Source organism: Mus musculus, chromosome 1 (assembly GCF_000001635.26).
Source record: "Mus musculus strain C57BL/6J chromosome 1, GRCm38.p6 C57BL/6J".
Classification (NCBI taxonomy): Eukaryota; Metazoa; Chordata; class Mammalia; order Rodentia; family Muridae; genus Mus; species Mus musculus.
The window spans coordinates 152,724,884-152,752,470 of record NC_000067.6 but is presented as its reverse complement, the minus strand read 5'-3'; the positions used below and the strand labels follow the sequence as shown (position 1 = coordinate 152,752,470).

Here is a 27,587-nt window from a genome sequence, read left to right as displayed (position 1 = left end):
AAGCTGGTTCGAGCCCTTGGCAAAGGACAAATGTCTTGGAACATAAGACTATTTGCTGAAAATCTTGCTTGTAAGTCCTCCCTGAACCTCCTCGGCCAAACTCATCAGTCTGCTATCAAAGCTTGTTACGCCTAAGCCTAATTTTGTACCCTTAAGTATTGTGCCTTTTGTGTGGCTCACTGCTGAGCGACACCAAGCTCTCGACTCCCAGTTATAGTCCCAGTTTACCAGAGAAAAATGCTGTGCCACAATACAAGTGAAAAAAAGGAAGGCTTGTAAGATGATGTTGTGTGTGTAACAAACGCGCCAGAAAGACTAGCAGGGGCCCAGAGAGATGGCACAGGGTGTGTGTGTGTGTGTGTGTGTGTGTGTGTGTGTGTGTGTGGGTTGGCTCTCCAGAACCAACATAAAAGCAGGGCAGCCTATTTGTAATCCTGGAGCTCAAGGGAGACAAGAGAATCCTGGGCAAGATGTCGTGCCAGACTAGCCAAAATGGCAGGCTCCGGGTTCTGTGATAGAGCCTGTCTCAGAAAACAAAGGTGGAGAGCAGTGGAGAAAGACAGTAGAGGTCAGCCTCGGGCCTCCACGTTCCTGTACGCACAGATGCAGACACACTCCACCACGTGCTCACACAGTATGAACAGGGCACACACGCTCGACACATGCACTTGGAACAGACAGAAGGAACAGTGATGCCCCCCAGCAATCGGAAGACCAACTGGTACAGGTGAGGTTTTCTCCTTTATGTATCAGTGTTTTGTTCCACAGAAGATAGGGAAAGTACCCTGAGGGCCTTTTCTGCCTTTGTTATTATTTTTTAAGCTGATGTGTGGAACTAAGAATATGTGACCTGAAACTGCCATGAGGAAATCATGAGGTCCTTAGTCTTTTACAATAAAGGCAGCAACATGAAACTCCTGATTACTCTCCCCAAAATATCCTTATTTCTACCCCACTCCTGCCTGTGTTTCAGCCTTAGGCAGACACGGCACATTACTGTCTGAAAGGTGATCTTTATGACCAATGGCCTTGGTATAAATGAGGGTGCCCTGGAGTCCCATTTTTCTTAATGTCTTTTCTGTGACAACTATCTGAGGTTCTCTACTGGAGCTTTCTCTTTTTCTAGTCTTCCTGGGCTGTCCTTTCGCCAGCATGCTCTGAGGGAGAGAGCGCCACTCCCTTTAAGCTTTTATAGAACTCAGGGTTTATTGTATGAATTTGTTATTGCTTAGTCTTAAGTCGATTATTTCTATTGTCAGTCACCTATCCAGGTGTCTCAGGGCTACCTCAGCAGCCTGCACTGGCTCACAAGTCAAGTGGGTTCTGGCTTGTGTCCCGGGCTACTTGTGTTACTACTGCCCCCTCCCCTGCCCCCATCGTTTTTGCCTGTGTTTGGTACATATATGTTGCCCTCTGAAGAGCAAGCAGATTTGTTGGTAGTAAGCATGAGAGATGTGGGGAGCCCAACTTGCTGAAGGACTTTCTTTCATTGACAGTGGTGAGTGGCCCTGGACTGGCCGAGGGAGGACACGCTTCCTCCGTTTAACACAAACGCACACACAATGAGGACAGACTGCTCCTGCTTCAGCTAGGAGTGCTGCTAAGGCACAGTTCGCACTGGAGTAGTTGGAGAGTGGAGTTTGCCCTTCCCAATCCGTGTGCAATCTGCTCAGAGCTAAAAACAACTGTTAGCGGTTTATAATTACCATCTTTGTCTCCAGGCTTGGCTCACACTGCAGGTGTTAGAGGCACTGGTTCTTTGTCTTCTTAAAGTCCCATGCCTTGCTTCACGTAGATTCAGAGGGCACCTGTGCCATCAAGACTCGTCTCGGATACCACAGCAGGAATCCTTTTCTGTTTCTATTAGTTCTTTTAATTTTTTCTGGTCCAGGTTAGTTCTTGCTGAGGTGTGGCTGCCTCTAAGAACACTGTTGAATTGGTGCCATGGCAACGTTTGGAAAGTAGCTACTGCTAGGATACGGCTCTGACACTTATTACTTTATTTGCATATCAAACCACCTGTTCCAAAGATGAAAATATACATGTCTGCATACTTATTCCAGCCTGGATAAAAGGGTGATATCTGGTTAAGTACATGCGTTGAGTTTTTTCCCCTTGTGACTGTAAGAATAAAACCTCAGGTCCTCTTCTCAGCATCTCTTTCACATGTAGACTAGAATCCAGGCTTAGTGTGTGGATAAGGTTTGGGACTCTCTTGTCTGTGCAGTAGCCAGGGAGATCTGCTTTTCTGTTCCCTGAGCTAAAGTGGCTTCAGCTAGAGATGAAGGAGAGCAAGTTTGGACCAACAGACCCTAAGTCCACAAAGGGACTTCTATCTATCTATCTATCTATCTATCTATCTATCTATCTATCTACCTATCTATTTTTGGTAACATTTAAAGAAAAGATTTATTTTATATGAGAGTTTTGCCCTGCTTATTTATATATGAATGCAGTACCTGAGGAAACTAGAAGAGTATGTGTGAGCTCCTGAAGCTGGAGTTACAAACGGTGTCGAGCCACCACCTGGGTGGTGGGAACTGGACTCAGGTCCTGTGCAAGAGCAAAAGTGCTTGTGACTGCTGAGCCATCTTCCCAGCCCCAGAGGGAGTGTTTGACTTTGTCTAAACACAAATCATGGGAAGTGACAGCTCTTTCCTTCCTCTCAGAAGTTCCCTGGGGAACCCATGCTACCTGTATGCGTGGCTCTGTTCACGTGAGACAAGCATTGCTTTTGGTGCAGCCCGGCCTTTCTCTCTTCATCCTTTCTCACTCTCTCACTGGCCTCGTCTTCCTGCTCCCCATTTCTCAGACTCAGGACACTGCTCGTTGTGATCCCTTGTTCTTCCTCAGGCTACTTGAATGAGTAAGTGCGGACTCGCTGTGTAGTCTATTAGTTACTAGGAACAGCTTTTAAGCATAAGCTCTGATTCCTCAGGGAGAATGGGCTCCCAGAGGCACCTCCTGTTTGCTGGTTTTGGTGTTACTTCCGTTGTTGTGCTTCCGTTGTCAGACTCTGGTGGCCGTTGTCAGCTGTCCTCTCCCAGCCACGGGGCTCCCTGGAGGCTGGCTGTGTTCTCTTGGGCTCTGTGTTTCCCAGGGTCTCTAGTGCACTAGTCCGTTCTCAGCTAATGGTGTTCAGTTGCTTTTCTGTGGCACATTCGCTGTTGGATCTCATCCTTCCCTACCTACCTTTTGCCTGAATCACGCCCTTCTTGGTTTTGCTGTTACGTCTGGAACATCTCCTCACGGAATTTACTCATGACTGAAAGTTGATTCTCATACTTCATCTCCTGCTTAGTTCTAACAGTGATACTCCACCATACAGTAATATATAAAAAGTTGTGTGTGGTGGTATATGCCTTTATTCCTAGCAGTTGGGGAACGGAATAAAGTCTGGCAGATGTCTGTGAGTTTGAGGCGAGCTTTGTATTGAGTTCTAGGCTAGCCAGGGCTAGTAAGATCTTATCTATTTTTTTTTTAAGTAAATCTAAAAAATGTGGTAGTTTTATAAGCTTTTGAGATATTATATAATAAAAAAAGGACTTGGCATGCCATAGGTCTAGTCAAGCAGGAAAAGGAGGAAACAAGCCCCACAGACTTGTTGGTCATCCTGTGTGTAGCATGCAACTTCAGTGGTGGGTTAGATACTCACTAAATCATGTCCTAAAGAATGTTAAACCAGGCTGGGCAGTGGTGGCGCATACCTTTAATCCCAGCACTTGGGAGGCAGAGGTAGGAGGATTTCTGAGTTCGAGGCCAGCCTGGTCTACAGAGTGAGTTCCAGGACAGCCAGGGCTACACAGAGAAACCCTGTCTCGAAAAACTAAAAAAAAAAAAAAAAAAAAAAGAATGTTAAGCCAGAAGCAGCAGCAAACATGCACCATGTAATACATCCACTTGTGTACTTGGGTGGTTTTAGGAAGCTCACTGATATTTAAAATATATATTAAATTTCTAATTATCACATAACAATGGAAGATACTTATGTGTAATGATTAGGCTAATTGGTATAACCATCTTAGTTAGGGTTTTACTGCTGTGAACAGCCACCATGACCAAGGCAACTCTTATATAAGGACAACATTTAATTGGGGCTGGCTTAGAGGTTCAGAGGTTCAGTCCATTATCATCAAGGTGGAAGTATGGCAGCATCCAGGCAGGCATGGCGCAGGAGGAGCTGAGAGTTCTACATCTTCGTCTGAAGGCTGCTATCAGAATACTGACTTCCAGGCAGCTAGGACTAGGGTATCAAAGCCCATGCCCACAGTGACACACATATTCCAACAAGGCTACATCTCCTAATAGTGCCACTCCCTGGGCCAAACATATATAAACCATCACACTGTCACTTCAAATATTTATTATTTCTTTCTGTTGGAAACATTTGAAGTCTTCACATACTTTTGCAGCACACAATTAACTGTGGAATGTTAGAGGTTGTCCTTTTATCTCGTCGGACCGGACTCTGTACCTTGCCAGTCTCCTCACTACACTCCTTTCCTTTTGCTTCCCAGACTTTAGTGAGTAGTCAGGTGCCCTTGCATCTTCAGAGGACAGCCTTGTGTGTGGCCTGCCTTGCTTGAGAAAGGGCTTCAGTGTTTACTGCCACCATCTCTGGGTTTGCTGGCCTTGGAGCTTTCTGTGATTCCCCTGCCTCTGCCTCCGATGTCTCGGAGGACATGTTGAATACGGATGCTTGCCCTGCCTCTGCCTCCGATGTCTCGGAGGACATGCTGAATATGGATGCTTGTGCTGCTGCATCTGGCTTTTACATGGATTCTAAGGATAACCCTGAACTTTGTTTGTCCAAAGGAAACAAACACCACCACCACCAGCAGCAAAAGAAAGTTCTGCCCATAGTTCTGAAGCAGAACATTGCTGGTGGATGCTTAGCAGGAGGGAGAAGCTGCTGTCTCAGTCCGCCTCCCAGTTTCATAATCTTTCTGTTGTGTTTTTAAAGATTTATTTTACTTATAATGAGTGCACTGTCTCTGTCTTTGGACACATCAGAAGAGGGCATCAGATCTCAGTACAGATGGTTGTGAGCCACCATGTGGTTGCTGGGAATTGAACTCAGGACCTCTGGAAGAGCAGTCAGTACTCTTAACTGCTGAGCCATCTTTCCAGCTCCCTCATAATCATTCTGATGAACTATGTGCATCATCCATATCAAAGTATGTAGTTGTAATAAAGATTATAGAATTCGGATTTAAAAAGACCTTTACTCGGTTGGATATTTTAGTCAGTGATCGGCAGCCTGATTTGGGATATAGCCAAGATAGCTGCGCTTATGAAGGCTGCATAGGAGGTAATGCTCTTTTTGGGTGACAGAGTAATTTATATTTTATGGCTCCTGTTATTAACTTTTATTAGAGCACATCGTATTTAATTAATCACATAATCTATCTTGTGTTTCAGTTTGGTATAATCTCTCAATGCTCAAACCTACATAGTAAGTCACAGGGAAATGGGACTTGGATTTAAAAAGCAAGCCTGAGGTGAAGAAAGGCAGAGGACTCAGGAGGCTTTGTGGAGCTTGCCAGGTAGTTTGATGGAAGAGAGAGAAAGGAGAGGGTGGGCAGAAAGGAGGAGAAGACAGAAAAGCCAGGATCCTGGGCATGGTGGTTCAGGCCTGTGACCCCAGCAATAGGAACACAAAGGCAAGAGGATCAGGAGGAGTTTGGGATTATCATTGCTTATGTAGGCAGTTCTAGGCCAACCTGGGCTACACAAGACCTTATCTCAAAGAGGGGTGGGAGGAGCAAAAGATGGATCTTCTCATTTGAATTTGTAGATAAAATGGCCACAGGGTGGCAGCACAGTCCAAACTCCGGGACTGGTTGGCGGACACTTTAGCATTCTTCCTTGTGGATTTCTCTCATTGTCCAGGAGCAGCAAGCAGCAAATGCTGCGGATTAAAGGTGACTTCCCTGAAGGAGAGGGAAGGGTAGGGAAAGGTGCCACCGTGACCTCTGCACAGTACGCTCCAAAGAAGGCTTCAAACTGGCAGGACTCACTTAACATTCCAACCATAAATACAACTAAACTAGATCTAAAACACAATCATTCTTAAATGTAATACAAATTATTTTATGAAAGAACAAAATGGCAAATAAAACATAAGACCATTTTTCTACAATCAGTCCAACTGATCTGTACATTAAAAAAAATGAGTGCTTAATAAATGTATGCAGAATGCTTACCTGTTTTTTGGCACTGAGACTTGACCCCACAGCCTTGGGTGTGTGAGGTGAGCACTCCACCTCGGAACCGTGTGCCCAGCCCTGGCTTTGCCTTGGTAGTGTGTCCTTCTGTTGTTTAGCTGAGAAATGGTCACCAAGACCTGTGTGGTCAAGATTATACCCTAGGTTTCTCCCAGGCGTTTTAGTTTCCAGTCCCAGTAGCTAGATCTTTAATCCGTTTTAAGATTGTGTGCGTGTGCATGTGTGTGTGTGTGTGTGTGTGCAGTGTGGGACAGAGCTCCAGTTTCAGCCTGTAGCTTGTGGATAGTCCAGCTTTCCCAGTAACATTTGTTGACTAGAGCAGCACCTCCCACCCTGGTGGTGTGGTACCCTTGCTGAAAATCATTTGAGCATCTATGTCAAAGTTCATTTTGGGCCTCTGTATTCTGTTTTATTGGTACGTCTCTGTATGTCTTCCATTGTGTAAATACCAACAGAACAAAGAAAATAATTCTCTTTGTAGAAGAATAGAATAGAAAAAGGCATAGAATTACAAAAATGATACATGATGATTATTGAAAGTATGTGCATTGTTAATTAACATTGAGATTCACTGTGACTCTCATCAAACCCATGGAGTAGAAATATGTATGTTTTAAATGGTGTGTGTGGCTGGGCAGTGGTGGTGCACGCCTTTAATCCCAGCACTTGGGAGGCAGAGGCAGGTCTCTGAGTTCGAGGCCAGCCTGGTCTACAGAGTGAGTTCCAGGATGGCCAGGGCTACACAGAGAAACCCTGTCTCAGGGGTGGGGGGTGGGGGGAAGGTGTGTGTGAGCACACGTGCACACACACACGTGATGCACATCATGGTGAGTGTGTGGAGGTCAGAGGGCAGTTGGTTAGATGGTAGTGGGTTCTCTCCTTTTTCTTGTTTCATCAGGGTCTCGGGTTATCTCTGCTTCTGTACTGCATGCGTGTTCCAGGCTAGCTGCCTCACGAGCTCTGTGTGAGTCTCCTGTCTCCACTTCTCATCTTAGAATAGGGATGTGGGCTACAGATGTGGAGCATTGCACCTGTAATGTGCTGAGAATTGACCTGGCCTCTGCAGGTTTGCTTGGCTAGCAGTTTTAGTCTACCGTGATGTCTTTCTGGTCCTTAAACTCTATATTTACTGTTCTATGTACACATATTTTATAAACACTTTGTATTAGCGTGTTCATTTTCAAAATCTTTATTGTGACCAATCGGCTTGCTTTATCTGCTTAGTCTGTGTTGAATCAGTGTCAACACTAGTTAGAGGACATGATGTAGCTAACCTGTTGATATATTTTTGTTGAAAAGCATCATAACAAAGAAAACCAGTCAAAGAGGTGTTGATAGACACACAGGAAGACATTTTAGAGCAGTGTCAGGAGCTAAGGGTACCAATTCTAAATATTCATTTGAAATGGACCAAGATGTGTTCTCAGAATTCATCACCAGTCCTTTACCCATGATCTATTCTAACACTTTATCCCAGTCACATCCATTTAATTGAAATCTTATGCTAATAAAAGTGATGGCTAGATTTCAACAAATATCCTATATACTGGTCCTTTATTGTAGAGAATACAATACCAAATATTTTATGAATTTTATTAAATATTTGATAATCACTTTTTGCTGATGTGCTGTCAAAGTCATTAGCTGCTCCACTGGTAATAGTTGTTAAATTACGTAACATGACAAATGTATATTTTTTCCAAATCTTCATATTTATTTTGTCTTTTCATCTGCTTCTGAAAAACAAGTTATATTTTCTATTTCCTGCTTTCTTGGAAATACTAATATTTATTGTTCTACTGAAGATCTCATAGGGGAGAATCTGCCTGCCCACTACTGTGTTTGAGAAGTTAGAGAGCTTGGTGTAGTGGCGCACACCTTTAATTCTAGCACTCAGGAGGCTGAGGCAGGTGGATTTCTGTAAGTTTGAGGTCAGCCTAGTCTACATAGTGAATTCTAGGACAGCCAGGGCTACATAGTGAGTATCTGTCTTGAGAAATCAAAAAACAGAAACAAAACAAAACAAAACAAAACAACAACAACCAGCATGTGCCAGGCCCTGGATGCCATCCTGTGTGTTGCCCCCACCTGCCAAGCCCACAAAACCAAATAATGACCTTGGGCCCTTATGATTGGCTTTTTTACTGCAAAAGTCCTGAGCTATCCATCTGTATTGAGATGTCTAACAGTACTTACAGCAGCTACTACCCATATAGAATATTCCCATAGATAACCGTCATGCCTTAACATAAACCACAGCTGTTTGTGATCAGCTATGTTGAGGCATAGTTTATTTATCATAAAATGTACCCATATTAAATATATAACTTAAGGAATTGGAACAAAATGTGTACATTTATGTTATCATAAATATACAGGACGTTTCTCTCTACTCCAAATTTCCTCTTCCTCATCAGTCACCCTCCCACATGGCTCTAAGACAAATATTATATATTTGTTATTACTCTTGATAAGATTTATTTTCACAATACAGAGCCTCCTTGACTTACAAGGTTCCATCTTAATGCACCCATGGTACAGTGTACTTTGAAAGCATCCTAGAGCGAATTCCTCTATTAACCAGCTTAACACCCTCCCATGGCAGTGCGTGCCCTGCCCACTTGTCTTGTGATTGTTGATGACAGGTGGGGTGGAGGTGGTGGGAGGTGAGCTTCCCCAGACAGAAGCTGCATGCCCCTAGCCCAGAAAGGGATTAAGTCTCAAAACTCGAAGTATTAGTTCTACGGAATCATGTTTATGTCTTTGTAAAGTTAAAAAAACAATACCCAGTTGAACCCTTGTAAGCTCGAGACTGTCCATGGAGTCCCGCAGTTTGGACTCTGGCTTCCTTTGTTTATTGAGGTCGTTGATGTGATTGTGCTGACCACGTCGCTTTTAAACTTAATGAGTGACTTTTAGAGTGCTTGGAGTTGCACGACAAACTTGAGAGTGCAGAGAATTCCCCGTCCCTCCCTCATTGTCAACACCCCACAGCATAGCGCTGGATTGGTGAGGAGTCTTGAGTCTCTGTCGACAAGCTTATTATCCAAATCCCACATTTTACCTAGGCGCCCACTCTTAGTGGGACACATGCTACGTGTTTTTACCAGTGTACAGTGGCACTGTTTTATGTATTGGTTACACAGCCTTTCCTCCTCTAAACACTGCTAGCCACCATTGCCATTGCAAAGCTGTGGTAACTGTTTCTGTTTTTCTGTCTCTTAGTTCTTTTACCTTTCAAGAAAGTTACATAGTTGGGGTCACACTGTAGGTATCCAGATGGCTTTTTCCACTTGGTGTACCTTTGGGGTTCTCCATGTCTTGATACTTCTTTTGTTTGTGCTAAATAATAACACATTATCCTAATTGCCCAATTTGCCCATTCTTGAACAGAAGGACATCTTGGTTGCTTCCAATTTGGTGTAGTTTTGAGTAAAGCTGCCCTATTTCTCCTTATGCAGGCTTTTGAGGATGTAAGTTTTCAATTCCTTTTGGTAAATACTAGGGAGCGTGGCTGATGTATGGCCCATGTGAAATTCTTTAAATTTTAACAGAGATTTAGGCTTTCTTTGTGTGTGTGTGTGTGTGTGTGTGTGTGTGTGTTTGCCTACATGGTGGATGTATGTGTACTGTGTGTGCCTAGTGCCCATGGAGGCCAGAAGAGGGTGACAGATCTCCCTGGTCCCGAAGTTACAGATGGCTGTGAATTGCCATGTAGTGCTAAGAACTGAATCCAGGTCCTCTGCCATAGCATTAAGTATTCTTTTGTTTTGTTTTGTTTTTGAGACAGGGTTTTTTGGTGTGTAGCCCCTATCCTGGAATTTGATCTATAGACAAGACTGTTCTTTTCTTTTCTTTTCTTTTCTTTTCTTTATTGATTGCAGAAAATGGCTATCATAAGCTATTTACTTACAGGTGGGTGCTTTTTTGTTTGTTTTCAATTTTTTATTAGATATTTTCTTCATTTACATTTCAAATGCTATCCCAAAAGTCCCTTATAACCTCCCCCTGCCCTGCTCCCCTACCCACCCACTCCCACTTCTTGGCCCTGGTGTTCCCCTGTACTGGGGCATATAAAGTTTGCAAGACCAAGGGGCCTCTCTTCCCATTGATGGCCAACTAGGCCATCTTCTGCTACATATGCAACTAGAGACATGAGCTCCGGGGTACTGGTTAGTTCATATTGTTGTTCCACCTATAGGGTTGCAGACCCCTTCAGCTCCTTGGGTACTTTCTCTAGCTCCTCCATTGGGGGACCTGTGTTCCATCCAATAGATGACTGTAAGCATCCACTTCTGTGTTTGCCAGGCACTGGCATAGCCTCATACGAGACATCTATATCAGGGTCCCTTCAGCAAAATCTTGCTGGCATACGCAATAGTTTCAGGGTTTGGTGGCTGATTATGTGATGGATCCCTGGGTGGGACAGTCTCTGGATGGTCCATCCTTTTGATAGACAAGGCTGTTCTTAAACTCAGAGACCCATTTGCCTCTGCCTTCTGAGTGCTGGGATCAAAGGCATGCACCACTACCACTGGCTGACTTTGTTTAATTTAATAACTAATTACTACATCTTCCTTCGGGCTGGATGCTTCTGCAGGTGTATCAGCACCGGACATGAGCTCTTGTTCCACATCCTCATCAGTGTTTGATGTCAGTGCTTTGGATTTGTCCCCCCCCATCTAATTTATTTATTTATTTAATGTATTTGAGTACACTATAGCTGTCTTCAGACACACCAGAAGAGGGCATCAGATCTTATTAAAGATGGTTGTGAGCCATCATGTGGTTGCTGGGAGTTGAACTCAAAACCTCTGGAAAAGCAGTCAGTGCACTTAACCACTGAGCCATCTCTACAGCCCTAGAGTTTTGGCTCTTAATAGATATTAATAGATATGTTTCATCGATGGGAAGGTGGTACCAGACTAACCCTCCTTACACCGACTTGCAAAGAGTTTAACTCATCTGAAGCTCTTCTTTGTTCAGGAAGATATAGAATAGCCAGTAGGGCTTTGACAGCTCCATTCTCCAGGCCTCCTGCATGACAGGGTTCAGACCACTGGCCAGCTTTTCAGCAGTCTCTGGAGTCAGGGGTGGCTTTTGCTTGCCGTCCGCAAGTATGTTAACAGTAGTATCCTTGGATGGGGTAAGTTGTCTCAGGCAGTTGCTGGACCGCAGGCTAGAAATACATCTGTTTTTAGATAACACAGCTGTCTTATGCCCCGTGCCCTGCAGTATCAAAAAGCCCAAGTGTGCGGCTGTCGACCAATTGTGACTGTGACTGTGACTGTGTGGTTATTAAAGTCAGTCAGTACAGGTTGGATGGTTAGCTGTTGTATCAGGAAACATGTTTGACCAGCAATGTCACCACCTACCACAGTGCACTTAATTGTTTGCAATACTGAAATGGTTTGTATTCATTTCACATTTGGTACTGACCTCCGCAACTCAATAGCAGGTTTTCAAATTGGAGAGTGGCAATCCTCTGATTTCTTTAATTTCTTTTGTTATAGAGTTGGCTATTTGGTCTTTTGACTTTCCATATGAACTCAGAAATTTCATTTTGGGTGTGTATGTGTATTGGTGTACACTGAGGTCAGAGGACAACTTGTAGGAACCAGTTGGCTCTTTCTACCACATGGGTCTGGAAACTCAAACTCAGGGTGCCATGTTTGGTAGCAATTCCATTACTTACAGAGCCATCTCACCTGCCCTCCATTCAAACTTTTGAGTGAGTTTGCCAAAATCTGCAAAACCTCTTCCTGAGATTTAGACTGGGATTTCATGGACTTTGTAGAGCAGGCTGGGAAGTACTGACTCCTGACAATATTGAGCAAATACTCATTTTCAAGAGCATGGAATGTCTCAACACTTATTAGTTCTTAGTATCTTTCATCAAGGTTAGTTTTCCTCATATAGATCATGGATAAACTTTATCAGATTTGATATAGCTATTCATTTATGGGGAAACTAATATACCTGGTGATACGGTTTTTAACTTTTTTTTTTCAAGACAAGGGTTCTGTCCTGGAACTCACTCTAGACCAGGCTGGCCTCAAACTCAGAAATCTGCCTGTCTCTGCCTCCTAGTTTTTTTAATTTTTAATTTTTGTGTTTTCATTGCTCATATATATTTAGGGGGGAAGTTGACTTTTCTTTTTTTCTTTTTTCTTTTCCTTTTTTTGTTTTTTGTTTTTTGTTTTTTGTTTTCGAGACAGGGTATCTCTGTATAGCCCTGGCTGTCCTGGAACTCACTCTGTAGACCAGGCTGGCCTCGAACTCAAAAATTCGCCTGCCTCTGCCTCCCAAGTGCTGGGATTAAAGGCACGCGCCACCACACCCAGTCATGAGTGTGTAGTGTTGGATTTTGTCAATATTTTTTATGCAACTGTTGATATCCTCAAATGGTTTTTCTTTTGAACTTACATGACTTTGTTGAGAAAAGATTAGGACATTGGGTTGAAGTCAATAGAAAGTGTTTATTAGCTCTCCGTCAATGACATTGAATGTTTAGAATCCAAGTGCCACCTTGAGCTTGTCTCACTTAGGTGGACTTTTAAGCACAAAACCTCACATTCTTGGTTAACATACCTTAGTTATCAAGAACAGTTAGCCAGAAGCGGAAGCCAAAAGGCAAGGTCGGTACATTTACATACAGACTTTCCCAGGCCGTCGGACTTTGATTGGTTACGCCTTTGTTCTTCTTCTTGGCGGGTGGTGCTGTCTACATACTGGATTCCAAGGCCTGCGGTACATCGATTGTGGTGTCAGTTGTGTTAAGGTCGGCGGCCTGTTACAACTTAACATTATTTGTGCTTAGTAATATGCATGTTTGAATCAAAAAACAATATTTATACCCTTTCTTAGACATTAAACTTTTGTCTTTGCTTCAAAACACAAACACAAAACCAAACAAAGTACCTCCTTATCTTCATTACCTCTACCAACAGACGCCTTCAAATGGCCCAAATATTACTCTCAGTGCAATATTTATTTATATTATTTTTATTTCCATGTTCTTGATTCTACAATTTTCCTGTTCTTGATTTTAGATTTTTTTTCCTTCCCTGTTGGCTCAGTTGTACATTTAGAATCTTTGTTATATTTCATCTAACAAGCTAGTTTGTTCTGTTTACTGGAAATAGAAGTGCTGCCATGATGTAACTGTACTTTTTTGGCCCCAACCTGAGTTGTCATCACCTATTGCTGACGCCTGGCTGAAGCCAGTGTGGACGTGCTTGACCTGATGTGCTCGGTTCACTAGTGCGGCCCTGGAAAACAGGCCCCAGAGCACGCGTGTGTCCACAGCCCGGGCCTGGGCTGCTTTGTCTTCATCTCACTCCAGCTGCAATGTGTTCCTAAGGTCCCAGCATGCTTTGCATTCCAACCCACCTGAACTATGTCAACCTCGGTTCTTCTGTTTCCAAGACTCTGTCTTCACGGACTTGCCAGGTTCAAGTCTGGTTTCCGTTTACTCTCTGCACTCAGCCTTCCAAAACACAGCATCCTGTCCCGACTGGAGAGCTTGTGGCATAGTCCACAGCAATGGAGGAACGAGTCCAGCAACAGCTCAGAGATCTAGAATGTGTGGATGGTCCAGAGAAGTTTCTAACTTTCCACTTTATTAAAGAAATGAACTTACTCAATATGCAAATCCAAAGGCTCTCTATGAAACGCTGGTGGCATTTGTGCCTGCAGTATTGCTTGAAGGCACGCTCTGACTTAGGTGGGGGGTTTCTAGCTGAGGGTGACATTTGACTTGCTCAGTTGATGAGAAGCAATGGCCCTGCATTCTCGTCCACAGCATCCTTTCCCTCGGAGGCCTTGGAAGGAAGGTGATTTTGGTGCAAAGCATCCAGAGGACGCTTGGTGGTTTGATGGATCATTTACCTCAGTGTGAACTCCTCCTGCTTTTAGGAAACTCTGACAAGGTCACTACTGGAGTTAGTTTCCCTCAGAGGGCAGCCCCTGGGGTTTTGCTGATGTGTTAGTGTTTGGTTAGGAACACGGCTTTGAGGATTTTAACAAGTATCTGGTGTCATGAGCATGCTGCGGACTGGCAGTGAACCCACAGGAGCAGTGGCTTACACTGGTGGCCAGCAGTCTAATGACAGCTTTCATCTGTCACGTGATCCTTATGGGCTCATTAGTGCGAGTTTTCCTTCAATCATCCTCTTCTTATTTGGATTTTGTTTCTTACTTCTTTAACTTTCTTGGCAGTATCTTCAAAGGGAGTTAGGAGGCTGTCCCAGGAGCTGCCTTTGAAGATTGTTGCAATATGTATACCTGTCAAAAAGAGTTGACCAAGGCCTGTGGAGAGCTATGTCACTCATCAGGCCCTAAGCAGTGCCAGCTCTGCTCTGATCCTTCCAGAAGCCATCAGAGTGGATTGTAGACTCACAGTGATTTGCCATCCTCCCTCCTCTCATTTACTCACATGGGGCACCCAGAAATCATGGACTCTGGCTGAATCCAGCTTATGTTTGTGTGGATGAAAGAGAAACCCTAATTTCTGCTGCCCATAGCTTCCTTTCTCTTTTCCATCCCTTCTATTTTGCTGTTCCCTTTCTCCCATAGATCAGAGCATGCTGAAATCCTCAGGAAATGAGAGATAAAGCACTATTCTCTTATAAAAATGTAATATATAGTGGAGCTTCAGATCTGGGAGGGGGGGCGCTGTAATGTTCCTCTATTTCAGCCATTTAATTAATGCCTGAATCCATTTAACTACATCTGTGGTCCTTATAGGATATTCATATCACCTGTAGTCGTGGGAGACACTGGTGTGCCCATTATAGCTTGAGCATCGATGTGACTTAGCTGCTGTTTATGATAAGCTCAGCACATTTTCTTGAAATGCTCATCCACAGGCTTTTAATTTATTTCTTTAGCACATTACAGAGTAGCATTTTTTGTTTTGTTTTCTTGTGGCTTTTGGTGTGTGTGTTCAGGCCAAATCCAGAGTTATTAAACAACTTAAAAAAGAAGAGAGAAGCAGAATACAATGGGAACAGAATAGAAAATATCCTTGTTTATTACAAGCTGTCAAGTTTTCATGAAACATTTGTCTTGAGGCTGGGGAGTTAGTGTAAGTCGGTAGAGTCCTTGCTTCCGTGCAGGTTTCTCGGTATCCCCAGCACTGAATATGCTGGTCAGGGAGGCACACACCTTACCCACCCCCTCACTGAGGAGTGGAGCTGGGGAGATGAGAAGATCAAGATCATTGTTAGCTGTGTGGTGAGTTTGAGGCCATCCTGTGCTACATGAGACCCTATCTCAAGAAAAAGCAAAGCAAAACAACCAAAATATAACATCAGTACGCTCCACATCGTCTTGATTGTTCAGTAAATTATTTAATTAAATACTTATATGTATTAGATTTCAGTGGCCAAAGCAAACAAACAAATAAGCAAACAAACAAGCCAAAACCACCACCACCCCAAATCCCTAGAAGCCACTGAATGGAACACAACAACTTCTCTGCGGCCATGGACTTAGCTTTTATTTTCTTGGCTTTCCCTGAGCTAAACGTTTCACTGCCTTCCACTCATGCAGACGCATCAAGGTCTTAACATCTCCCTGCCATTCTGAATCCGTTTTGAATGTTGTCTGTGTGAAGAACTGGAACCTGGACTTGACGCTGTTTCTTTGGTGTCCTCCATCTCTGGCTCTTACGATCTTCCCACCTCCTCCTCTGCGTAGATCCCTGATCCCCGAGGGGAGGGGGTTGATGAAAACATCCCATTTAGGACTGAGCAGTCCAAAGTCTCTCATTCTCTGTACTCTGTCCAGTTGTGGGTCTCTATGTTAGTCTCCAGCTAATAGGAGGAGGTTATCTGATGATGGCTGAGCAAAAACTGATCTATGAATATAGCAGAACATTGATCTGTGGGCATAGCAGAACGTCACTAGGAGTTTTTATGTCTATGTACCTTGAGTAGAACAATAGTATTTGTTTTTTCCTAGGTTCATGGTTTATCTAGTATCAGGTTCTTCGCACCTGAGCAGTGTCAGGCATGGATTCCATCTCGAGGGGTGGGTCTTAAATTCAAGCAGAGAGTAGTTGGTTACTCCCACGACCTTTGTGCCACTGGTGTACCAGTGTGTCCTGCAGGCAGGACACCACTGTAGACTGTGGGGTTTGTAACTGGGTTGGTGGTTATCTTTTTCTTCTGGTAATATCCAGAGTACCTTCTAGTACCGTGAACATTATTTAGAAGGGGTAAAGGCTCTACTTAGGCACCAACTCCACTTCCCCACATTCACTGAGCTATGTAGGTGCTGTCTTCAGGAATAGGGCCTCATATCAATTGTAGAGAGCAACCAATAGCCTTGACAGTAGCCTGAATTGTTTGGCTGCTTCTATGCAGCCCCTTTGCCTTTGCCCATTTTTCAGTTGGATTATGTTGTTGTAGGGTTTTTAAATTATATTCTGAATATTAATATTCTGTCATGTTAATAGCTGGCAAATATTTCCTCTTCATGCTCACTGAGGGTTGGAGCTGTTACAGACTGAATTCATGTTCTTTGACTTATGATTGTTCCTTGTTCTCTGGTCCCCAGAGTAGCCCATTTTAGGGTCCCTCCCAAGATGGTGACTATTCACAGTACTTTTAAGCCAGGGGGAGGAGTAAAATGGGGTTTGCTGTACTGCCAGACTGTTCTTCTGGAGAGGTCACCAAAACCTCAGCAGGCTTTGGGGCTTGCAAGACTTCATCCCGTGGGTAGGACTGCCGGTCAGTTCTCACCAGACTCCTCAGGCTTACCTTCAGGATGAGGCCTCTGCTTCCCTCTGCCTGCACCGTGGATGGGGTGGGGAGCTTTCCTTTCTTTATACCTTTGAGCTGCCCTTCCTCTCTTTTGAACTTCTTTCTTTCTTTCTTTCTTTCTTTCTTTCTTTCTTTCTTTCTTCCTTTCTTCCTTTCTTCCTTTCTTCCTTTCTTCCTTTCTTCCTTTCTTCCTTTCTTCCTTTCTTCCTTTCTTCCTTTCTTCCTTTCTTCCTTTCTTCCTTTCTTCCTTTCTTCCTTTCTTCCTTTCTTCCTTTCTTCCTTTCTTCCTTTCTTCCTTTCTTCCTTTCTTCCTTTCTTCCTTTCTTCCTTCCTTTCTTTCTTCCTTTCTTCCTTTCTTTCTTTCTTTCTTTCTTTCTTTCTTTCTTTCTTTCTTTCTTTTTCTATTTTGGAAGAGTCTCTTCTTTTTGTCTCAACTCTCTTCCTTCAGTATACCACACAGACACAGCCCGCCATCCTGTCCCCACCCACACTTAAGTGTTTCTGCTTTCCTTGGAATCTACTCCTTACCTGCTGTTGTGATGGTAGTTGTCTTCCTTCCATTTCTGGGCACAGGTCCTTCCTAGCCATCTTTTATGGTGATGCTTGGCTATGGCCATGAACTCCCTTAGTGTTTACTTATCTTAGACTGTCTTTCTTTCCTTTGGATGCTGAAGGATGGCCGTAACCCTCCTGGCAGGAGAGAAGATGGTATAAGGAGAAACCCTCGTGCCCTTCCTTATGGCAGTTAGGACAGTGGAGCCCAGGGCACTGGGGTTTCCTCCGGAACTAGTGACAGGGCAGAGATGGTTGAAGATTTTGTGCCTGCCAGATAGAGGGAACTTGTCTTTGAGGAAGAGATTTTGTAGAATTCTGACAACCTGTGCAACAGAACTTGGAGCTGCTGAGACATCCATACTTCAGCAGAGCATGGGACCACACTTTGATCAAGACTGCTTAGTTACTTAAACTTATACCTCATACCAGTACCCGAAGACAGCCTGGGTGTGTGTCTGTCCCCAGATCTCTCTATTTGTTTCTCTTCCCAGTGTTTCCACATTGAATACATTTATGATCTATCCTTTCCATTATTATTTGTTTGGTTAATTGACATATTGAGGATGGGTGGCAAGCCATCTTGTTAGAGCTGCTATGGTCTAGGCTCATTCCCTAAACACTCTGGTAACAAGATAGCCTTGCTGGGTGTAGTAATGTTGGTTCATAATTATTTTCTCTTATACTTAAAACGTGTCCTCCTGGACTGGAGAGGTGGCTCATTGGTTAAGAGCACTGATTGCTCTTCCAGAGGTCCTGAGTTCAATTCCCAGCAACCACATGGTGGCTCACAACCATCTATAATGGGATCTGATGCCCTCTTCTGGTGTGTGTGTCTGAAGACAGCTACAGTGTACTCATATAAATAAAAATAAATAAATAATATTTTAAAACAACAACAACAAAGTGTCCTCCTGGGCCTGTAGAATTTCTGCTACTAAAACCAGTGTTATGTGTCTAATGGAGTTACTTTAAATGTGACTCAGTGCTCTTTCTTACAGATTTACAAGTCCTCTGATTCTATTGTTGCTGTGTTATGTTTTCAGAGAGAGTTTCTCTGTGCAACAGTTCTGGCTATACTGGAACTAGCTCTGTAGAAACAGGTTGTCCTTGAGCTCACAAAGATCTGCCTGCTTCTGCCTCCTGAGTGCTAGGATGAAAGTCATGCACCACCACCGCTTGGCTGTCCTCTGCTTTTGATGTTTTGATCATAATCAGTTATGGTGAAAATCTTTTCTGAGCATGTATACCTCTTTGGGGCTTTTAAAGATCAATACTTGTATGTCCATGCCTTTCCTAATATGAGGGAAGTGTTTTGCTATTACTTTATTGGATATGTATTTTTAAGTTTTCCTTTTATCTGTATGGCTGTTTAGCCTCCATGTATGTCTGTGTACCCATGCCTGCCTGGTGTCTGCAGGGGCCAGAAGAGACAAGATTCCCAGGAGAGGTGAGTGCCCTGTGGTACTTGCCCTCTGATTAGGCTTGGTACAGATCTAGGTGCTTTCCAGGGGAGGCAAGGGCAGGAGTCACAGCACCCGTTGGTGGCACTCATACTTGGTTTTGTCAGCAGTTATGTGGTCAGACAAAGTTTTGCAGTGATCAGTGTGAGGGATATGCGTGGGTGTGGTGGCAGCAAGATCAGAGCTGCTCTTCCCTTCAAGATCAGAGCTGCTATCATGGGCATGCTGGTCCAAGAGTAGAAATCTGGCCCCATGCATCCTCCCAACCCCCAACGCAGCTGTGTGCTCTCTTCCAGTCTTCTGCTTGTAGTACCTGCCAGCCATCAGGTAGGAGTGGGCCACAGCTGGAACTGGGGAACATTCCTCTCAGCTGAGGTGCTCCCAGGAGTGAACCAGAGCAAAAGCAGCCAACATCTGGCAGTTTCTCTTCAGACCTTCTAAGACTGTGCCTCAAGGGTGGGACACCAGCAGAAACCACCTTGGTATTGCTCCAGGCCACCCAGAATGCCTGTGCTGGCAAAGGAGTAATGGAAACTCAGAGTTCTGCCTCCATCTTTTTGGCAACAGGCTCCCCGTGCAAGGTGCTGGAGAGCGGGGCCCCATCCTTGGCATCTGTGTTAAGCCATTGGAGGTTGACTTCATACCTCTGGACCAAGAGCAGGCTGTCCCAGCTCCAGTTTTGAGAGTGGCACCTGGCACTTTCCTCTTTTATCACTGCTCTTTATAAATTGGTCCTTCTTCATGGGGCAGTAAGAGTCATTCCACCGGGGCAAGTCTAGCTTGTAGGGCAGCTACCCTCTGACCAGGGGAATGTTTGTGGGGCCACAGGAACAGGAGTACACAACAGTTTCTGACATCTCAAGTAATTCAAACTCAATGGGTCCTTCCCACAGTGGCTCCTGGCTGCAGCACCCGAGTGCTTGCTAGGAGGTGAGATTAACTCCTTTCCCAGAGCCAGGATGCTGGGTAGATTTCAAGCTCTTATCCTCCTAGGCTGTGAAACCATAAGGGTTGTGGGTAGCAGTGACTAGGATTGCTGGTGTTTGCACTAATAGAATATCCTGGGACTCTTCCACCTTACCCTGCATGGAACACCCTGGGTATGGATCTGAAATTCTGAGCAACAGGCGCTGGGACACTTTATTTCTTTTGTTGTGCTGCTGTCTCAGATTCATTCTCTCTCTCTCTCTCTCTCTCTCTCTCTCTCTCTCTCTCTCTCTTTTTCTGAGTTTAAAAATGGGACTTCAGGTCTGTTGATCTAAGAGTGTGTTTGGGCAGTTCTCTTTTGTACTTATTCAAAGCTGTACTTCTGTGTCAGATGTCACTTTAAAAAGCCATATTGAGATGCCCCTCAGTTCTCTGCACATCGCCACAGTTCTCCTGGTCAAGTGGCACAGCCAAGCTTCAAATAAGCGTCTGCCTTTGCCCTTTCAGCTGAGTCACCTGGTTCTAATTTGACACATCATTTTACTCCGTGAAGATCTTTACATTCTGATTCTGTCATCCAAAATGTTTCCTATTTGTTAACTTCATGCTGATCATACACTTTAAAAAAGTTCACTCAACATCTGATATGCCCCTGCAGTGTGGCAGGCGCTATTCCAGGGATGGAGCAGTGGGCCACCGTATGAGGCCTTTCCCCCAGAGAGCTGACATTTTACAAGTGTGTCTGTGTCTCAAACCAAGCAAGCAGGGCTCCCAGGACAGGGGTACTGTGATGGCTATTCTTGTTTTCAACTTGACTACATTTAGAATCAACAACAACAACAGCAGCAGCAAACCAAACAGCTGAGTACACGGGTTTTAGTTAACTGGATCCTTTGAGGTTGGAAGAGCTACACCTTCTCATGGCAGCTCCAACCTCAAAGGATCCAGTTAACTAAAACCTGTGTACCTGCTCACTCTTGTTTTCGCAGCAAGCGCACTGCCCTGCTGCGGAGGTGTTCCTTCACCGCCATTAGGCCTCCTCCTTCAGCATTCCAATGTATGCTGAAGAGCAGCTGAGACATCCAGACTCTGGACTGAACAACTGCTGCTTTCTCAGACTTTCTGCTGTCGTTGAGCTAGCTGGACCGCAAACTGTAAAGCACTGGAGATATGTATATATATGTGTGTGTGTGTATGTGTGTGTAAAAAATTCTATTAGTTCTGTTCCTCTAGAGAACTCTGACTAATAATAGAGCTCTCAGGAGACTCATCTAAAGTCCTATAGCTGGTCATTAGATATTCTCTTCTGGATTAATATCCGCTAGAAAATAGAATTCAGTTATCATTTAACAGATAATGAGTCTGTCCTTGTCAATTAAAAAAAAAAACAAACCTACTTTAAAAAAATCCCTTTTAAAATGTTTCATGCCCAGGCCTTGAGAAATGGCTCAGCAGTTAGATCACGCCCTGCTCTTCCAGGGAACCTGAGTGCGTCCCCAGCACCTGCACCAGGCAGCTCACAGAGCTCCTGAAGTTCAGCTCTTGAAGGCCTCCTCTGGCCTCCATGGACACCCGCGCACATGCAGCACTCACACACAAATGTAAAAAAATAACGGCTCCATGTCTGTCTCACTTCCTGGGTTTAGTCTGCTATAAAGAAGGATATTGGTCAGTCCCAGCAGCCCTCAGCCAGCAGCTCGGTGCCTCCTCCGGTCAGCGGGCTTGACGAGGCTGACGGGGTGGTGGCGGCGGCGGCGGCGGCTGCGGCGGGCGGATGGACGGATGGACAGACGGGCTCTCCTCTGGGTTTGGCGGCAGCGTCTCCATGGGTCCGGCCAGCCGTGCCACCGTGCTGTGAGTGTTTCCACCACTCCAAGGAGACAGCATTCAGAGTTCTTGGATAAGTCGGCCTTGTGAGGAGCTGGCAATAATTTAATTCCATCTCCAGGTTTTCTGTAGGCACATCGAGAACCATGAGCAGCTTTACTAAGGACGAGTTTGACTGCCACATCCTTGATGAAGGCTTTACTGCTAAGGACATTCTGGACCAAAAAAATCAATGAAGTCTCTTCCTCTGACGATAAGGATGCGTCTATGTTGCGGACCGCGGAGACATTCTAAAGAAGCAGCAGAGGTGGCTAGAAGCTCTTCCCCGAGTTACTCCCTTTTACGCAGTCAAGTGTAAAGATAGCAGAGCCATAGTGAGCACCCTAGCTGCCATTGGGACAGGATTTGACTGTGCAAGCAAGACTGAAATACAGTTGGTGCAGGGGCCTGGGGTGCCTGCAGAGAGGATTATCTATGTAAATCCTTGTAAGCCAGTCTCTCAAATCAAGTACGCTGCCAGTAGCGGAGTCCAGATGATGACTTTTGACAGTGAAATTGAATTGATGAAAGTCGCCAGAGCACATCCAAAGGCAAAGTTGGTTCTGCGGATTGCCACTGATGATTCCAAAGCAGCGTGCCGCCTCAGTGTTAAGTTTGGTGCCACACTCAAAACCAGCAGGCTTCTCTTGGAACGGGCAAAAGAGCTAAATATTGACGTCATTGGTATGAGCTTCCATGTGGGCAGTGGATGTACTGACCCCGAGACCTTCGTGCAGGCAGTGTCGAATGCCCGCTGTGTGTTTGACATGGGAACAGAAGTTGGTTTCAGCATGTATCTGCTTGATATTGGTGGTGGCTTTCCTAGATCTGAAGATACAAAGCTTAAATTTGAAGAGATCACCAGTGTAATCAACCCAGCTCTGGACAAGTACTTCCCATCAGACTCTGGAGTGAGAATCATAGCTGAGCCAGGCAGATACTATGTCGCGTCAGCTTTCACGCCTGCAGTCAACATCATTGCCAAAACAAAAAACAAAAAACAAAACAAAACCCGTGGAAGGAGCAGCCCGGCTCTGACGATGAAGATGAGTCAAATGAGCAAACCTTCATGTATTATGTGAATGATGGAGTGTACAGATCATTTAACTGCATTCTTTATGATCATGCCCATGTGAAGGCCCTGCTGCAGAAGACACCCAAGCCAGATGAAGTATTACTCATCCAGCATCCGGGGGCCAACATGTGATGGCCTTGATCGGATCGTGGAGCACTGTAACCTGCCTGAAATGCATGTGGGTGATTGGATGCTGTTTGAGAACATGGGTGCATACACCGTTGCTGCTGCTTCTACTTTCAATGGGTTCCAGAGGCCAAACATCTACTATGGAATGTCACGGCCAATGTGGCAACTCATGAAACAGATCCAGAGCCATGGCTTCCCGCCGGAGGTGGAGGAGCAGGATGATGGCACGCTGCCCATGTCTTGTGCCCAGGAGAGCGGGATGGACCATCACCCTGCAGCCTGTGCTGCTAGGATCAATGTATAGATGCCATTTTTGTAGCTCTTGCCTGCAAGTTTAGCTTGAATTAAGGCATTGGGGGGGGGCATTTAACTTAATTACTGTTAGTTTGGGACGTCTTTGTAAGAGTAGGGTTGGCACCAATGCAGTATAGAAGGCTAGGAGATGGTGGTCACACTTACTGTGTTCCTATGGAAACTTTGAATATTTGTTTTATATGGATTTTTATTCACTTTTCAGGCATGATACTAACATGTTCCCCTCAGCTGCTGAGCAAGCGTTTGTAGCTTGTACATTGGCAGAATGGGCCAGAAGCTTATGATGTGACCCATTGTGAAAATAAAGTATCTTGAAATTAAAAAAAAAAAAGGATATTATCTGCTGGAACTTAGTCATCTTCAGTGAGTGAGCATAGATTTCTTCTGGTGGCTCCACAGCGCTCTCTGTCCACATATTGCAGTGCTCTGCTTTAGACCTAGTGTGGTCTAATTGGTTACAGAACTACAAGCTTCCTGTAGTTTTTGTTTCTGTTTTCTTTCTTTTTGAGGTAGGGTTTCAGGTAGCACAGGCTAGCCTCAAATTTACTGTGTAGTCCACCAGATCCAAAGGCCTATATCAGCATGGCTGTCTCTTGTGTTTTGAAAATGAGGCTTCTCCTCCATTCCCTTGGTTCTTCCTGTATTTGCTAAGAGTCTTTAAAGACAGAGTTTCCTTCTTAATATGTTCTTCATGAATATTAAATATAAATATAAATATAAATATAAATGTATTGTTACTTTATATCAGCCAGGACATAAGCTGTAAGTTTTATTTTTTCTTCCTTCCTTTCTTTCTTTCTTTCTTTCTTTCTTTCTTTCTTTCTTTCTTTCTTTCTTTCTTTCTTTCTTTCTTTCTCTCTCTCTCTCTCTCTCTCTCTCTCTCTCTCTTTCTCTCTCTCTCTCTCTCTCCCTCCCTCCCTCTCTCTCTCTCCCTCCCTCCCTCTCTCTCCCTCCCTCCCCCCCTCCCTCCCTCCCTCCCCCCCTCCCTCCCTCCCTCCCTCCCTCCCTTCCTTCCTTCCTTCTTTCCTTTCTTTCGACAGGGTCTTATGATATAGCCCAGCCTGCCTGTGAACTTGAGAGCTTCCCCAGTCCAGAAGCTGTAGGTATGCACCACCACTCCATCTGTATCAGCTGCTTTAGGGAAACTGGGCCCTGCTTTGAAATCTTACTCAGCCCTGGCTTCTGTCACCTCTCTGAATATATGGAATTCTTTGTTTAAGATTGGAAAACTTTACTAGTTGCTGTTTTTTAAACCCATGTTGTGTGCAGAAGGCTGCAGTAAGCATCTCCCCCAGACTGTGTTGTGTCAGCATGAGATAAGTGTGTGAGGAAGGCAGGGTCACATGGGTGCTGAAGCACGGAGCTGGGACTTGGAGTCTGTTCAAGAATGACGGGAGGGTGGATGGGGAACAGGATATCCTGGGAATGTACGTGGGCCAGGTGCTTGATAAAACGCTACTTGAAAGCCTTTTGATGTGATGGCATTAATTTCCCACATATAATTTCCCATCTCTCTAATAATTCAAGCTTTTGTTTGTTTGTTTGTTTTTTGTTTTGTTTTTCGAGACAGGGTTTCTCTGTACAGCCCTGGCTGTCCTGGAACTCACTTTGTAGACCAGGCTGGTCTCGAACTCGGAAATCCGCCTGCCTCTGCCTCCCGAGTGCTGGGATTAAAGGTGTGCACCACCACACCCGGCATAATTCAAACTCTTTTTTTTTTTTTTTTTTTTTTGGTTTTTTTGAGACAGGGTTTCTCTGTGTAGCCCTGGCTGTCCTGGAACTCACTCTGTAGACCAGGCTGGCCTCGAACTCAGAAATTCGCCTGCCTCTGCCTCCCAAGTGCTGGGATTAAAGGCGTGTGCCACCACACCCGGCTATAATTCAAACTCTTAATTTGCAGTGTTCTTTTACTTCATAGCGATGAAGCTCTTAAAACTGAAGAATTTTGATGCAGGCAATTTAAGGCAAACTCCACTTGCTTTCTTGTAAAATAGCCAGTGCTTGTTTATTGGATTTTCTTCATAATAATGAAACAAAGGGTGCATGTGGCAGTGTAGGTCCTCAAAGACTGTATGGGATAATGCATAATCTCAAAGACTACGTGTGACAGTGTTAGCCCCAAAGACTGCATGTGACAATGCATAGCCCCAAAGACTGCATATGACAATGCATAGCCCCAAAGACTGCATATGACAATGCATAGCCCCAAAGACTGCATATGACAATGCATAGCCCCAAAGAGTGCATGTGGCAGTGGGAAGACTATGAGATAGTGAAACCTTGCTTGATCTCTGTGCAGCAGATTGGTTTACCAAACTGTCTGTTTGTCTGTCTGTCTGCCTGCCTGATCTCTCTGTAGATTCCTATTTCTTCCTGCCAGGATACTATAACCAGTGAATTTACTTTGTATTGGTTTGTGTCAGTCTTACTTCCCCCAAAGATTTCAGTTTCTGTTGAATTGTCAGCAACATGATTACATTATTTTCTCTCTTTGGGAGAGACCTGCATCTCTTTTGGTTATTGCTGCATTTCTAGATCTGATCAGTACCAAGCTCATGTTGCTGTGTGAGCTAACTACGTGGACTAATTGGCAAAAAACTATACGTCAAGTTAAATTTCTTCTATATCACTTGTATTTTTGTCGTTGATGAACTGGGAAGCAAATGTATACAGATTTGTATACACACACACACACACACACACACACACACACACACACACACGAAGTATGAGAGTCTCTAAAGATGTTACAACTGGAAGGGTACATGGTCCTCCCAAGGTTCGAGAAGCTTTGTTAGCTCTGTGAATGTTTACTTTCATATCAGCTGTCATCAGTATGGCAGTAATAAAAGAGTGTTTCTCAAGGGTGGAGTCAGAGTTGGGCCAGCTCTTGTCACTTGTGTTACAAGCTCCAAAAAGCCTCAGAAGTTGGTGGAGCTAGGCATTGTCATTCTGATGCTTGCTGCCTCTAAGTGGGAGGACCAGGAGCCCTGGACCCCAAAGGTCAGGAGAGCCTCAGTGTGCAGGTGTGAGCACATCTCAGGCCGAAGGCCAAACCTGCTGCTGGCCTCTTCTGCAGATGCCACAAGTCACCTTCTTCTCTTTCCTTCTCTACCACCTGAAGTGGAAACTTAAAGATTCTTTGGAAAGTGATTTGGATGGTGTTTTTCTGGGGCAAACACGTGAAGGAACATTTAGATGGAGTGGGCACCGGTGAAGGACTAAGGCAGACTCCTGAAGGAATGCTTAGCTGAAGCAGACACAGGAGAGAGGATGGTCTGTTAAAGTACACACGTGAAAGGACACGTGATGAAGTATTCTTCTAACAACACACATATGTTACTCCTTACATTGCATAGTTGAGCTACATTTGTCAGTACCCCATAGACAGAAACACACCAAAAAAACTTCTGGTGGTGTGCTACAGTTTGTCTCTTGCACAGACACTCTGATTGGCAGAGTGATGTCAGCTGATAACAGATGCAAGTGCTGAGGCAAGACCTGGGGAGGACATTTGATGTTTGGAGGAGGATAAATAGAACTCAGTGGACAGTGACGAAGGCTGAGCTAGGCTTGCTTATAGAGCTTATGGGTCTCAAGTCTTTGCTGATCTTCTCTTCCCTGAGAGATGCACAGCTGAGAACTTTTGATGTTCCCTCTGGGTCCCTCCTGTTGACTCGAGCTGAGGCTGAGGCCTGGCTATCTCTGCCAGTGCCATCACTGCTAATTCACGTTTGCTATCCTGACTCTACCAGACTAGTCTGCCGGTGTATCTGTGAAGTGTTTGAGAGTGGATTGAGCTACACTGCTAACCTGTGAACTGAACTGCTGATTTCCAGACAACACAGAAGGGACTTGCTCCATAGACCCTTTCTAAACAAGTCCACTTACCCATATCTTTTCTTTCCCACCAGCTCTGGGGTTGGGGTGGGCTAAAGGGGAGGTTAAAACGTTTAAAAACCATCATTAATAATGGGTTTAAAAAATTGAAGTTACATCCACCCTCTCCTCTCCTCTCCTCTCCTCTCCTCTCCTCTCCTCTCCTCTCCTCTCCTCTCCTCTCCCTCCCCTCCCCCCCTCCCCCTCCCTCCCCTCCTCCTTTCTTTCTTTCTTTCTTTCTTTCTTTCTTTTTTTTTTTTTTTGTTTGTTTTTGTCTTTTCAAGTCCGGGTTTCTCTGTGTAACAGCCCAGGCTGTCCTGGAATTCTCTTTGTAGAACAGGCTGTCCTCGAACTCACAGGGATCCACCTGCCTCTGCTTCCCAAG

At 44.6% G+C, this 27,587-nt stretch overlaps 2 protein-coding genes and 1 pseudogene across 5 annotated transcripts in view; 2 read left to right on the top strand and 1 right to left on the bottom strand.

Moving 5' to 3' along the window:
• Apobec4 (apolipoprotein B mRNA editing enzyme, catalytic polypeptide-like 4 (putative)) overlaps positions 1-1,920 on the bottom strand; it is a 6,994-nt gene extending 5,074 nt beyond the window's left edge. Inside the window, exon 1 of the mRNA NM_001081197.1 lies at positions 1,707-1,920. The gene's annotated coding sequence lies outside the window, so the exon portion shown is untranslated. The remainder of the gene's footprint in view (positions 1-1,706) is intronic.
• Positions 1-27,587, top strand: part of Rgl1 (ral guanine nucleotide dissociation stimulator,-like 1) — a 249,547-nt gene that overhangs the window by 13,838 nt on the left and 208,122 nt on the right. The window lies entirely within an intron of this gene.
• On the top strand, positions 21,715-23,509 carry Gm7278 (predicted gene 7278; annotated as a pseudogene).